Below are 15487 nucleotides of genomic sequence, written 5' to 3' on the forward strand. Positions count from 1 at the left end.
ACAGCTACTCCTGGAGTCAGTCCATCCTTCAAGGGAGCTTTCTTAAGGCAATCATTCAGTAGAAGAGAACAGCAACATTTATGAGGGTATTTGCATTATCTGTAATACAGAAAAAAATGAAAATAAGGTAGATGTCCGGTGGCAAGGGGATGGTTAAACATACCGTGATGTGCAGCACACGATGGGTTGTTTTACACACAGCCATTAATTATGAAGACTGGGTAGAAACATGACCATATTTATATTACGTTAAGTGAAAACATAAAGAGTGCAGAACTACAAATGCAGCCTTTGTAGTTATGTAAATATGTAAAACTATGTCTGCAGATGGAAAAAACTAGAAGAGAAAAGAGTTGTGTGTGTGTGGAACTGTTTTTGGAAAAATTCCATTATGATCGTTAATATTTTCTTTCTTTCTTTTTTTAAATATTTATTTATTTTATTTTATTTTTGGCCACATTGGGTCTTCGTTGCTGTGCGCGGGCTTCTCATTGTGGAGCACGGGCTCTAGGTGCGCAGGCTTCAGTAGTTGTGGCACACGGGCTTCAGTAGTTGTGGCTCGCAGGCTCTAGAGCGCAGGCTCAGTAGTTGTGGCTCACAGTCTTAGTTGCTCCGCGGCATGTGGGATCTTCCCGGACCAGGGTTTGAACCCATGTCCCCTGCATTGGCAGGCAGATTCTCAACCACGAGTGCCTGCCACACTGGAGGCACTGAGCTGCTGCTCAGATACTGGTGGACTTGACCAGAGACCTCTGTCCCCGAGGTCACAGTCTGATGGCTCGGCCCCCTCCCTTCTCAGTGGTCAGGATCAAAAGCTAGCCACGTGCTGTGATGCAAAACTCACACCTTCTGGAATAAAAATGAGACTCGGTCCTGCAGCTTCTCCCCCAGGGCCTTTGTGCAGCTAGTGTTGGAGTTGGCTGAGAAGTAGAGAAGTTTCCAGAGCTGCCATGCCTCCTGAGGGAGGTGCTATTTCTAGCAAGCAGACCTTGTGGGAGCAGAGCCTGCCTGGTACCCGGAGGGCTCCTCACATCTTGGCTGCCTGACTTGATCCCAAGTCGAGATCCAGCCTTTGAGGGAGCACCCAGTCCTGGCCGCAAGGCCCTCTGGGTGAGGGGCCATCCCAGAAAGGAGAACCCCTGCTGTGGGCTTTACCTTCCGGGTGCCACACGCTCACAGCGCAAACACGGCACGTGATACTGCCCAGGAAGCCGGTGGTTGGCTCAGAGAGACCCGGGTGGCAGTGCTGACAACCACTGACGACCTCACTGCCCGCACGCTGAGAAAAGTCCTCTGGGTGTCTGGAGGATCATGGTGGTGGTGAGGAGGACGTTTGTGACCGGAGCAAGCATTTACTGAGTGCTGTCCGTTCTGGGCTCTCGGACAGCACCGAGAATGCCGTATCCACCAGTCCTTGCAGGGCCCCCAGGGTTGGTGTAGGTCTCACCTCCGCTGCATGGGGGGGAACTGAGGCTCAGAGAGGTGGGTAGAGGTGGGTGAGCCTCCTGAGGTCACACCCATGGGTTCAGAGGTCTAGCTGGTTACAGAGCCCAGGCCTTGGCGTTTTCTGTGTCACCACACACTCATCCGGGGAGAAGTGCCAAATCTGACTACTCAGTGAAAAATGCCACCAGCGCAGTGGTTAAGAACCCGCCTGCCAGTGCAGAGGACACGGGTTCAGTCCCTGGTCCGGGAAGATCCCACATACCGCGGATCAGTTAAGCCTGTGCGCCGCAACTACTGAAGCCCGCGTGCCTAGAGCCCGTGCTCTGCAACAAGAGAAGCCACCGCAGTGAGAAGCCCGCGCACCGCAACGAAGAGTAGCCCGCGCTTGCCGCAACCAGAGAAAGCCCACGTGCAGCAACGAAGACCCAACGCAGCCAAAGATAAATAAATAAATAAATTTATATATAAAAAGACACCCCTCTGCCTCCCCCTCCCCCTCCCCACCCATCCCTCCTGGAAAGCCCTCGCCTCTCTGCTAGGCAGCCCCTCTGCTTGCCACACCAAATGCTCTGGGACAGCCTCCGGTTCTGCAAGAAGGGTGACTAGCGCGCTTTTGCTTTAAAGGAAGGATTTCCTGTCTCTTTAAGGACAAAGACTGCGTGACCTCTTTTTCCAGAAGCTTCGGGGCCTCACACAGTGCTTGGCACAGAGTAAGTGCTGAGGAATTAATGAGGGTGTATTGTGATCGGCGCTGAATTAACCTCACATTCCTAGAGAAATAATGTGAATCAATGGAAAAGGCCGTCTAGTGCAGGAGATGGGAATATGGCCTCTGGGGTCAGAGGCCCCAGGCCCTGGGTTTGAATCATGCCTGTGCCATGGACTGTTTCTAACTGTGGGCAAGTTATTTTGCTTTTCTGGGTGTCAGTGTCCCCACCCGTTCCGTGGGGAAAAGACCTGTGAGGGCTGCTGCGAGGATTAAATGGATCGTCACGTAAAGTGCATGGAACGGAGCTTTGCCCACAGTAAGCACTTGATAAAAGCGAGCGGTCGTTGTTGCCTGCTCTTATGTTATTGTCATGCATGAGAGTAAGGAGAGCCCCCCAGCTGGGTTCTTACCCTTCTCTGTGGCTTCAGGGTCCAGACTGAAGGCCACCAACCTCCCCGCCCTTCTCCACCCTGTCGTGGGGCTCTGCTGGTAGCGTGGATGGGGGTTATCTCTCCAGGGAGATTAGGTGCATGGGGGGGCGGGAGAATCTTGGGAGACCCAGACCCAAGTCCCGGCTGTGTTGTCACTCTGTGACCCTGGACGGGTCCCCTCACCTTCAGGGAGCCATTTCCTAATGTGGGAGATGAGAACGTAACGGAGTCATTCCCAGGGTGACAAGGAGAGTGAGATCAATGCCGTAAGACGCGGGGCACCGCAGGCGCTCAGCAGACGTCCCTCCCCCATCCTGCAGGGCAAGGGCCCCTCTCACACTGGCCTGAGTTCCCCAGAGCCTGGATCAGTGGGGACAGGATGAGTGGATGGCTGGTTTCTCTCTGCCCGGAGTGGAGCCGACCTCCACCCACCTCTCTCTGCTCTGTCTCCGCCCCTCCTGAGGCAGGTGTGGCGAGGTTGGAACAGGTCTCTCTGAGTGCAGGTGACAGAGATGGCTGCTCTGAGCCGCGCTGGTCCTCACCCGGCTTTCCCTGTTCAGACCCCCTCCTTTCCCTCACAAACACGCTGTCCTCAGGCTTCCCTTCAAACGGGGTTGCCCCAGGCCTCTGCTGGGGCTTCTCCTGCTGGGTTCCGCTCCGAAGGAGGAAGGACTTCAGGGGCATGTGAGCTGCAAGCCCAGGAGAGAATGGCAACCCTGGTTTCCGAGGCCTCTGCAAGCACAGGTGCGGTGAGAGCCCCGTGCAGTCGGGGTGTGAGGGTCGCTGCCTGATGGAGGGGCAGCCGCACGGCGCAGCCAGCCGCCCGATGTGTGGGGTAACTGCCGGCGTTTGGGGTGAGCTGTGCCGCTGGGAGCATCAGGGTCCGGTGACTTCTCTATAGGACACTGGCCGTGCAGGCAGGCTTGGAGGGTGTTGTGGAGAGGCATCCAGAGACTGGGAGCCTCTTTGCCTTCCTTGGGCTGTGTGTGTGTGTGTGTGTGTGTGCGTGTGTGCATGCACACGTGTGCACCTGTGTGTGGGTAGGTCTCAACATAAATAAGACCTTGGTTGGAAGTTCAGGGAAAGATTTAATGATAAAAGATTCCTTTAAAAGATGTTTAAGTCAGCTCTTGTCAGCCCTCTGCTGAGAACCCTCCAGAGACTGTCTCATTCTACTTGGTGTAAAAGCCAAAGTCAAGGTCCTGGTTTCTATCCTTCTTCCCATCGCTCTCTCTGCCCCAGCCCTATTGGCCTCCCTTGTGTTCCTTGAGCACGCCAGGCACATCCAGCGTTGCCCTGCAGCCTTTGCTTCCCCCCGCACCACCCCCAGCCCGGGTGAGTGAGGTCTTCTCTGACCACCCTCCCATCTGTCTGTCCCCTGCCCAATTTCATTTTCCCCATCCACACACACTGTGTGGTTTTACCTGTTGATTGCTGCATCCCCTGTCTAGAACAGAAGTTCCAGAAGAGTAGGGATTTTTATCTGCTCTATTCACTGATGTATCTTAATACCTAAGTAAAGTAGCCTGGAATCATAGTATTCAAATGAATGAAAGAAAGAACAAACTAAGTTATAGAGAAAACTGCCAAGGCCTAGTGCAGTCTGGCCATCACAGCCCAGTAGGATCCCTTGAGTAATTTTCCAGTTTTGGAAAATTGGAGTCGTTGTACCACCAGTCAAGGACTCGAATCATCTCTTAGTGTGTGTGTGTTCTTCTGTGTCTTCCAGGTTAATGCTGGGTGTGCCCCAGGCTTCTGTGATTACATTTGTATTAATCCTCTGATGTTGATTTACAAAACAAGCTTTTTTTTTTTTTTTTTTTTTAACAAAACAAGCTTTGAAACAGTTTTCATCACTTCTTTAGCTATTGTTGCGGACATTATATCTCTTGGCTTTTTTGTTTTGTTTTATTTTGGTCAAATATACCAGAGATATTGGACTGCATCCTTGACCAAAGTCCTGTAGAGTAGACACTCAGTTTTGTTTAAAATCCAAGTAGGTTTTTTCTTAAACTAGATATTTTCTTTTGAGGTCTTTAATGGAATTCTCACACATTTTGTGTTCAGTGTGCTGCTGTGAGTTACTTCTTGGACCACTGAGCTGGGAGGCTGGAGACCTGGGTCTGCCATTACTGGCTGTGTGATCTAGCATCCTTGAGACTCAGTTTCTTCATGTGTGCGACCGAGGGACTTGGTCTGGCTGATTTCCTCTGAGATCCCTCTCAACTCTAACGCTATGTCTTATGAACCAAACTAATAGAGATCATAACGTAAGTTCATAGCACATATGCAGCTTATGTTAGCCAATGAAAGCATGCTGCACTTGGTGTACATGATACTACTTATGTCCTGGGGCCCCTCCATCTTGGATCAGCCTCATGCTTTGCTGTCCACGTGGTTGGGGCCTGTGGAGCCACCATCCTCCTGCCTGGCTCCCTGGTAACCGGCAACATGATGTACTGAGGCCATGAGCATTTGCGAGGCTGGTGTATCCCGTCCCACCCTAACTCACCCATGTGAGGGTTTACCTTCAGCCTCCCGTTTCAGTCAAACTGTAGATCGTATCGCCAAAGCTGATTTGGTTTGGATCCTGAGTGCTACCTGTGTGCATTGATTGAATTCCTTATGTTGAACCTCAGTTTTCTCATCTGTCAAATGGGGTCAGTAATTTCTCTCAGAATGGTTTTGAGGGTTCAACGTGACAATACAGGTCAACCGCGTAGTTGAAAGTGTAAATATTACTGATGCTGGTGATGATAAAGAAGAACTACTCTGATGTGGGGGTAAAGATTATCTCCAAAGGCTGAAAAGATAACAGAAGCTTGGGAACTCTGTAATCTACAAAACTAATTTTTTTGAGTCAGAACTGCGTTAATGCTACTTGGCTATAAAGCAGGTCAAAAGTCAGATGGGATGCCAAGGAAACCTGGGGAAAGCCAGGATTCATTTGCGTACGCAGGTGCCTCAGGGTACATGTGGGTAGCAGGCGGGGAGACACGGGCCTGGGGTGGTGTGGCCCCTCAGCCCCTCCTGGGTTTGCAGGAGCAGGTCCTGCTGCCATACACCAGCAAAGAGAAGGCCCATCTCTCTCTCTGGATGGCTGAGGCCGAGAGGGGGCCGGGCACTTCCTTCTGGGCTGGTTGCTCTAGGCTACAGGCACAAGGAGCCTGTTATTTAGGTTCCTCAGATGCAAGTTCAATAAAGTTCTGTGAGTGTAGGCACAGGGATTTGGGGTTAAGGACCAATGAGGACTTTAAAAGAATTTGGCCCCAAGGATGTTAATTGCAACATTATATATACTGATGAAGAACTGCAAATAACTTAAACGCCCATCATCCTAAACATACAACCTCGGGCTATTGTGTGAAACCAGAGTACATTTAGTTAGATCTGTTGGCCTTTAATAACACCGAAAACTTGCTGTGAGGAATTACTGCTTGAAAAAGCATTCACAATATACCGTTAACAGAAAAAAGCCGGTTACTAAACAATATGACTCAAATTAATTATTAAGAATGAAATACGTGAAGGAAAGAGAAAGCTGTGCACGTGCTTGTTAATGGTGGGTGGCTTCCCTCCGAATAGTGGAATCATAATTAACCTAATTTCTTCCTGGTGCTTTTCTTTTCTTTCCCATTTTTTTTTTTTTCCAGTAAACATGCATTTCTCATGTATGCGGGAGGGGAAGTCATGTTACAAATATAAAAATATTTTAGTTGGATTTTCATGTACTTTTAAATGTGACAAAGATTTCTCATGTTTTATTTTTTACGCCCACTGTAAAGTTTTAACCATTTGGTTACCCAGACCTTGTCCCCAACTTAATACAAATATCTGCTCAGATGATGTGGCTTGAGCCTACAGATCAAGAAATAGATTTTTTTTTTCAAATGTGTGAACTAGGAGCTTGAGAATGATGAGGGATAAATGGAAACGTTCACAGAGCAGCTCGTTGACGGGTTCTTTGAAGTGAAGCGATGGGTTCTTTGAAGTGAAGCGATGGGTTCTTAAAAATAATCTAAAACCAGGAAAGAGAACGTTAGATCCTATCAGCTCACTTATGAGTGACATAAAAATAACAGACAGGTGCTTTTCCCCTGTGAGTTTACGTGTCATTTCATTCTGAAATCATTGGAATGATCTGGTTTAGGCGAAATTCTTCTTAAGGGAACCATTTTCGAAGGTTGAGATGCATCAGAAAGGCTGTGTTGCCCAAACCCCCCGCAGAGCTCACTCCCGCATCCCAGTGGTCATGAGTGATGGCTGCTGATGGCGTATAGTCCAGTTCCTCCCCCAGGAATTGCCTTCAGCCGAAGGGAGCTTCCTCTCTCAAGGTACCGTCACCCATCCAAAGATGGGCTACAGAGGCTGGCCCCTTGCCTCCATCTGGGACAATTCCGACGGTTCAGCTCCAGAGTTCCCGAGTTCCCCACGGGTCTGGCTGGGGCCTCTGTTGCGGCCGAGTCATGCAGAGCCCAACTGCCCCGGCCTGCTTCCCTGCAGGCAGACCAGAGTCTGCTTCTCGAGAAACCCTACCTCAGAGCCCCGATTTCACAGTGAGTAGGTCGTGGAGAAGGAAGTAGGATGGCCCTCCCAAGCACTCCTGGCCGGCATTGCCTCTCAGGACTGTAGTCTGGTATCTCCTTGCCCTCTTGTTTCGTTTAGAGCAAGTGGCTTAGATTCTCGGGGTCCCCAGTGAAAACTGAAGGCTGCAGACATGGGTGGGGGCCGGGGAATCTGCTCACCTCTCCCTGTGCGCCTCCCCTGACATCTACCTCCTGGGCCTGTGGACAGCGGCTGCTCCCAGAGGCTGGGACAAGCTGCCTGGCTCCCCCTCCAAGGGCTTGTGGGTCTGGACCTGAAGGGCGTCCACCTGTGCCCAGAGCAGATCTGTGCTTCTGCTGAGGCCAGAATCTTTGGCAGCTCCTTGCCTGGGGCTGTCCAAGCACCAACCTTTACTGCTGCATAGATCTCAAAAATGTTACCAAATCAAGTGGCCTTCTCTGGATAAGCAGACAGACAAAAGGAGGACTGTTGCTTCCTTAGCATTTGGTTGGGGGCCATGCCTCCTTCCTGCAGGACCCAGTTCCACCTCTTCAGCCTCTTGAGCCTCCTGTGTCCCCCCAGGAATCGTAGTGCACATTGACCTGGGATCTCCCTGAGTGCTTCACTGTTTCATGCCTTTCAGCCTCTTCTCCCTGGAATGCCCGGAATTCCCCTTGTCTCTGACGGCCCCTCTCATCTGTTTCCTCTTTCCTGTCCTATCTTCCCCAACAGGGAATGTGCTGGGCCCTGAGCAGCTCCTTTTCGAGACTTGCCCTGTCTTTGTTGCTTCGTGGCCCCCTGCCCTAGGTCCGCTGGAAACTTCTCTCCTGCCCTTTTCTTGCTGTATTGGCATGGCCCATTTCCTGGCTGGATCTCTGGTCTCCAGACTTGCTCTGGCATACGGACCGGGAAAGAAATATTGATCATGGGTTCCCAACATAGGTATTTTCACGTACAAAGTATATACACATACTCTGTGCTATTATAGCATGTCTATTACAATAATACATCTACAAAAATAGACAATTGAAAGGATGAGATACAGAAGGTTCTATTTCCTTCATGCAGCCCCCTCTGGGGGCCTCTGGCCTGGAATTCTAGATTGAGAACTCCTTGGTTGGCGGAGGGAGGGTCAGGGATTGTGTCTCCCCTGCATCCTCCGTGCCTGATACAGATGGGGCGCACTCTGCTTCACGGAGAGAAGGTAGTCTTTGGGTATGGGAAGGTGGGGAGCCACCGCCCCTTCCCCGCCCCTGAGGGTTCTAGCCTGTTCACAGATTCCAGAGGGTGATAATAGCAATACTGATATTTCTCATTTACTTGGTAAACATTTATTGAGCACCTAATGTACGCCAGACGGCGTAGTTGTTTCTCCTGCTCTGCTGGGAGTGGTTCCTCGCATGTGTAAACTATGTCTCGTGTTCTCAAGATTTTTCAAGAAGTTTATGTGACAAAGTCCCTTTAATAATACTCCCCTCCCTGTGGGATTTAGGGAGGGGACAGATGTGGAGACTTTGACAGATGTGGAGACATCCCAGCGAGGATAGAGAATTTCCCAAAGAGGGCTAGTGGCAGAGCCTAGATTAGAACCTGCTTTCCATGGCCAGCCCACTTTCCTAGCCCCATAGCACCGCCCCTGCCTGCTGGAAGGGCTGGCTTGGCCTCCACAGCAAGGTGAGTGGGGAGAGGGTCCACTGCTCCTGTGGGCCCTTGAGGAGCTGGCTCTCCATCAGTGGGGGTGAGTGTGCCGAGTCCCTTCTTATGTGAATCCTCCTGGCCCAGGCTGTCACCCTGGCTTGGTGTCAGCATGTGGGTCACCGGGGCCCTTGGTCTGGAGCTGAAGCAGAGAGGGAAACTTCTTGGGTGGATCCTGGGCCCTTGATTTATTTGAAGCTCCTGGGGAGATTCTCCCCCTTCTGAGGTGGAGAGGGAGCAGGAAGTAACAGGCCTGATTGCCCCCTTACAAGAAGAGGAGATTTAGAGGAAAAGCCCAGATACCCCCATCCCTACCCCACCCCCACCTGCTCTAGGGGTCGCTCCTGTGGACAGGGCTGTGTCTTACTCAGTGCGTGGTGAATGGGCTTTGGAGCCTCCAGACCTCAGTTTGCCATTTGCTAGCTCTGAGACCTTGGACAAGTCACTCCCCACAAAGCCTTGAGTTCCTCCTCAGTAAAATGGGCTAACAACAGACTCTCCCACAGAACCTCTACGAGGGCTAAATGAGGTCCTGTGCGCCGAGAGTTAGCAGCCTGCCGGGTATGTACATTAAGCTATAGAGTAAACGTTCTCGGGTTGTTAGCTGTTCTAATCACCTTCCGTGCCCCTAGCGTGCCTGGCTCGCAGTGGGGTGCTATTTGTAGAACAGAATATGTGAACTCAGGTTTCTTAGCGTTTGTTAAATAAGGAAGTATTAAAATTTGGTTGGAGTTGTTTCTGGCCTTCAGTAAGTGAGGCAGGCGTGGTGGATTTTAGGATCCAGTTTTTCTAACTCCCCCTGGCTCTGAGGTTTTACGATTTTTCTGCACAGCCCTTAAGATTTCCTGCAATGTAAACACACTGACAAGGGTGGTATTTTACAACCGGCGTCTGGTTTGGCTCCTGGTGTCCACCGCTGGCTTGGGTCTGGGATCTAAGGCTGTTGAGCTGGTCGGTCTGGTGCCTGGTTGCTGGCGTGAAGACATCAGGGTAAGTGCTTTTTCCCCCCAGATGTGTTTATGACTGCAAAGTGGCCAGAATGTGGAACTCCCCCAGCGGGTTTGCTGGGGGCTGGTTTTCCAGGAGGTTAACTGCTGAAGACACAGGAGAGGCCATGCAACTCACAGTGCCTGGGGTGTCAGGACGGGAGATGGGAGCCTTGAAGCCCACCCGTCCGTGTGCCCACAGGCTGCAGGCAGCGGCCTAGGGGACGCGGGGTCGGGAGGCTCCAGAGCTGGAGGCTCCAACCTTGACTGTGTCCATCACTCCCGTCCCGGGCCCCTCCCATGATTCTCCCTGCCCTGTATGTGACTGAGGTGGGGAAGGGGCTGCGGGAGGGTGTGACCAGGCCAGGCAGGTGGTCCTTGGGTTGGAGCAGCCTGGGAGCTCCTGGCTGAGAGAACAGGGGTGGAGAACACTGACCTGCACCTGGAGACTTGGCTTGGCTCCCTGAGTCTGCCACTCCCGTGGTGTGTGACCACGGCCCGGAGCTCTGAGCTTCTGAGGTGCAGCTTCTTCAGCTGTAAAATGGGGAAACTGGCCCCTTGGGTACTTTCCTGATCTGTGATGCTGAAACACCCTGGAGAATTGCCAGTGACTGGTATGGGTTTTTGTCTTTGTTTTTTTTGATAGGCAATTCGTGCATGTGGTAAAAGATACTGAAAAGTTATAAAAGGATAGAGAGTCAAAGTAAACCTCCCTTGTGCCCTACCCCACTGGCTCCCTCACCCCCAGTTTCCCTTCTCAGAGGCATTCACTTCGAAGTTTTTAGAGATTTTCTGTGCGTATGCACCCATAAGTGTACACACATGTTCCCACCTTTAAAATGTTTAGTTTTTAAACAGCATACGTCGGAAAACATGTACACAACGTATGTACGGTCTCAAGAATGAACACCTGTGTACCCACCACTCAGGTTGAGAAATAGAGCACTCCCAGTGCCTTAGGTGGGAATCATTTACTGTGTTCCTCATCCCATTTACTCAAGTGAGCGTGCTATTTATTTTCTTCTGTACCTTTTTTTTTTTACTTATTTTATCTGGGGTATTGCTGGACCACCAGGGAAGTCCCTATCTTCTTTTTAATAGCTGTATAACATTCCTTCTCTATGGATGCGCCAGTATTTTATTTTATTTGTTCAACAATCCCTCTTGATGGATATTCAGGGTGTTTCCAATCTTTTGCCACTGCCAACAGTGCTGCAATAATTCTTCCGGCTTCCAGGAACTGACATATCAAAATATGTTGCTGTAAGAGGTCCAGTTGCATCAGCCTCCCTGACCTGTCACTCGTTTACAAAACAACATGGAAATACTCAAAGCAGGGAAGCCCTGCATGGATGGCTCTGGTCCCCTCACACCTGGATGGCCTGTGCCCCTCTCCCTGCGCCTTCCAGGAGCCACGTTGCCTGTACGCTGCCATGCTCTCCCGGAAGCCGCTCGGGGCCGGGTCTCTGGGGGAGCGCGGGATCCCCCGCTGGCGTCTGCCGCGGGCGCCGGAGAAGGGTGCTGCTGAGAACTCATCTGCAGGCTTTCTCTCTTCTTTCCCATTCTTCTCTCCCTTTTTGCTCTTTTTCCTTTCTTCTGCACCCCCACACCTCCCCACTTTGGACCAAAATTCCTGGTAAGTGAGCTCGTGCTGCCATGCACACGTGCAAACTTTCTGGCTCTTCTTTCCTTTCTCTCCCAGTTCTGAATGTGGACGGGCCACAGCGTAGAAATTGAGGGGTAGTAGATGCTAAGGTCAGAGGTCATTGAATTGGGGGTAGCAGGCCTTGGCGCCTTTCTGCCGCTTGTCTCTCCTGTTGAGCGGATCTTCTGCCCCTGGTCTCTTTACTTCCCCCTCCTTCAGGGTGTGCGGCCATGAAACGGGGAAGGCTCACCTGCCCAGGAGGAGGCCCCAAAGAGTCAGGAATATGGATGATGATGGCCTTTGGGTTTGAGGGGCAAGGGGCTGGGAGGTGGCGGTGTCCTCAGGGAGAAGAGGAGGTGCAGGCACCTTCTCAGTGACACCGTTCCCTGGGTTCACCAGCCTGGGCAGAAAGGTGACGACCCAGAAGCTTCTCAAATAAAGTTGGTTCAAAGAGGCCAATAGGCCAAGTTCTGGAAGCACATTTGTATTTGTGGGTCCGTGTGCATCTGTGTGTTCAGTCCCCTCTCTGGAAGGTAGCAAAAGTGCTGATCAGGTGTGTGGATTCCAGAATCCGGTCACCTAGGTCTGTCCAGGCTCCACCTCTTGTCAGCACACTGGAGGGACCTTATAAAAATCTCTTCTACGCCTCAGTTTCCACATCCATAAAATGGGGCTGTTGAAGCATCAAATGAGATTTTCCTTGTAAAGCATTCAGCACATAGTAAATGCTGCGTCCGTGTTAGCAATTAGGAATAACTTTTACGTGGTTTTCAAACGTTTCAGGCAAAGCAATCCTCCTTTCTTTCCCTAGTGAAATCTTCTGTGGAAAGCCAATTTATAAAGAAAATGGAACGGAGTGGTAGTGGTTGAACGGGTGGGATGGGGGTGGTGGAAGGTGGGCAGCAGAGGCCCCGGGGTCTTTCTTCTGGGTTCCTGAGCCTCTTTCCTGTGATCCAGGGAGCGGCTTGCAACTCTTGGACATAATCAAGTTGTGCAAATTGGTACTACCTTTTTGGATGGTACTTTGACAGGGCTTATTAAAACTGAAAATTCCTCAGGATTCAGCAATCCAAGTCCTGGGAATCTGACACCTATAGAAACCACGGCCTGTACACATACAGGTATATGCACAAGGCTGTTCAAAGTAGCACTGTGATTACAAGTAAAAGTTTAGAGACGCCGAAGTCTAGTAGTAAGGGAAACAGTGAATCAATTATGAAATCCTATATAACTGTAAAGTAGACTGTCTCGGAAAGAGTTTCATGACATATTAAGTGTAAAAAACGTCAGATGCAGAACAATATATCTGGTGTATTCCTATTTTTTAAAAGCATGTGTGTGTGTATTTATACCTCTAGCTGTAGATACACACAGGTGCACGAGAACCCCATCATTCACTGGTATAGGAACCAGCTGGGAAGGGTACCCACCGAACTGTGAACTTGACATTCAGGGGAGGAAGGGGAGGCTGGTATTTCTTACTTTATGGAGCTCTTCCCGGTCCCCCAGAAGACTAGTACTTTGGGTAAGTTTGCCTTGTAGTTGGTGTCTTCCTCAGAATTAAAAAGAGGTCACCTTGGAGGTAAGAAAACAGCTCCATGTTAGGTGGTGGGTTTGCCCAGCATCGCACAGGTCTTTGAAGGAGGAGCTGGGCTGCAGGTGCGGGCTCTGTTGCTAAGAAAGCTGGCCTGCTGAACGGGGGCCCCTGGCTCCTGCCTTGTTTTTCCCCTCGGCAGGTGGGCTCTGTGGGCTGCGTTCCTGATACACTCTGCTCGCCATCTGTTGAGGAAGCAGTTGTGAAGCTGCTGGCAGTGCCTCCCCACCATGTCTAATTTAACAAGCCACCCTTCTCTCAGTAGGCCTCACCCAAGCTAGGGGATCACCTTCAATTATTCACAGGGGTCAGCCAACTGATGAAACTCCTTTGCTGGAGACAGATGGTACAGACAAGCAGATGCGTGGTAGTTGGGAGGAGAGGAAAGACTCCTTGCGTGCAACAGCAAGGAGGGGGTGGCCTCAGAAGAGAATTTCATGAAGCATCTAGGAAGGTAATTTTAAACGCTGATAATCTTGAGGCCGTGGTTCAGAGGTGAATCAAGCTGAAGACAGCCGGCCCAGCACACGGCAGGCACGCTTTGCTTTCCCGTTAGTCTGAGGAGGGAGGGGTCAGTTTAGCTCACCTTTGCATTGCTCTGAGATCTGTTCAGAGCTACGCCTGCTTGTTTCTGGTGCCGGCTTACTCCCCTAGGAACCATCTGGCATCCATTGGCCAGCTCCTTCTCCAAAGTCACTGGACCTGAAGCCGAGCGCTGGCCCTTCCTCTGACCCATCATGTAACCTTGGACAAGCCACTTCTCCTCCCTTGGGCTGAATTTCTAACACTCCTATGATCTCTCATAGCTCTAGAACATTCAGCGAGTTATGTGCTGTGCGTGTCGTTTGCAGGGAGAGTGTCATGAGCTGGACAAAAGGCCCTGAAGTTGAGGCACCGTGCTTTAGTGGATCTGCCAGGTGGATCCTGAGCGGCCACATCTGCACTGAGACTGGCCTGGAATCGGGAGGAGGTGGGACACGTTTTGAGCCTGAGTTCCCTACCTGAAAAATAGAACTAACAGTACTTGCCTTGCAGGATGATGAGGGTTTGTGAAAATACGGTTAAATTCCTGGCACGTGGTGGGTGCTCACTAAATGGCATTATACACTTAGTACTTGGCATTCTCAACCCTGCTTTTTCTCTTAGCTGGAAAATATATTCATTCCGTGGGGGGTGGGGGTGGGCATTGTCTTGCTTTATAGATGCCACTTCACAGAAAGCATTGGCCTCACTAACCTTTCCCAAAGCAATGTGTGTTCCTCCATCACGCTGATTATGGCTCACATTGGGCGTCTGCTGTGTACAATGCACATGACGACTCTGATCGCCTTTAATCTTCATGAAACCCTATGAAGTAATAGGGAATATTATCCCCATTTTATAAATAAACAAATCGACGCTCTGGGAAGTTAACTGATGCACCCAAGGTCACACAGTCAGTAAAATGGTGAGGCTGGGAATGCAGCCATATCGTTCAGATCTTAGAGTCCTCGTCCTTAACCATTACGTGTGCTTTTCAGAACAGGGCGTGCATTAGGGGATCAAGAAAAAGCTCTTGGACTGTCAGACGGGAAGTCATGCCGTTGAACCCCTTAAGGTGGTAGATTTTCTAATCACAGACACTTAAGATCAGCCCCACACAGTGCTCCTGGCTTGTCAGACCCTGAGGTGGTGGATCCCATGTCCCACATGGGCCAGATGATTCAGTTTTGTCTCGTTTATTTGCAAGTGACCTTGAATTCCCTAAACCCCAGAGAAATGTGTTCTTAATTTGCCCTGTTCTCAATGCTGAGCTTTTCCCCCCTCGAACTCAGATTTAAATAACCCTTCTCCTTCTGTGTTGTCATGCACTTAAAAAGCAGCATCATAAAAAATCCCAACCCTCGGGCTTCCCTGGTGGCGCAGTGGTTGAGAGTCCGCCTGCCGAGGCAGGGGACACGGGTTCGTGCCCCGGTCCGGGAAGATCCCACATGCCGCGGAGCGGCTGGGACCGTGAGCCATGGCCGCTGAGCCTGCGCTTCCGGAGCCTGTGCTCCGCAACGGGAGAGGCCACAGCGGTGAGAGGCCCGCGTACCGCAAAAAAAAAAAAAATCGCAACCCTCAACTCTCTGTAATTATGGGGTACAGTGGTGAGGGAGGGGCACTGAATAGGAAATAATGGGATCTCCAGAGCATTGTAAGTTGCACTGGGTATATTCAGTAGCAGGGTTGAAGACTTTTGCCTGCTGCTGGGACAGTTAAAAAGCAAAGCTTCCCCTGCTTCAGCCAATATTGTTGCCTCTTGGATTTTCGCCCTTTAATTTGGGGCACCTGAGGGTCTCATTCTGGGTACCATGGACGGGGGCTCACATCGCCTCTTCCGCTGCCTGGCCAAGGCGAAACTTGGGGTTCTTGGGGAGGTTTGGTTTTGTCCCCACCATTCGAGGCGGCTGCCAT

The 15487-nt window shown here is 50.8% G+C and overlaps 1 protein-coding gene across 4 annotated transcripts in view; it reads left to right on the forward strand.

Annotated features, from left to right (window-relative positions):
* Positions 1-15487, forward strand: part of KSR1 (kinase suppressor of ras 1) — a 160777-nt gene that overhangs the window by 16184 nt on the left and 129106 nt on the right. The window lies entirely within an intron of this gene.

The sequence above is a fragment of the Neophocaena asiaeorientalis genome, unplaced genomic scaffold (assembly GCF_003031525.2).
Source record: "Neophocaena asiaeorientalis asiaeorientalis breed wild unplaced genomic scaffold, Neophocaena_asiaeorientalis_V1.1 scaffold129, whole genome shotgun sequence".
NCBI lineage: Eukaryota > Metazoa > Chordata > Mammalia > Artiodactyla > Phocoenidae > Neophocaena > Neophocaena asiaeorientalis.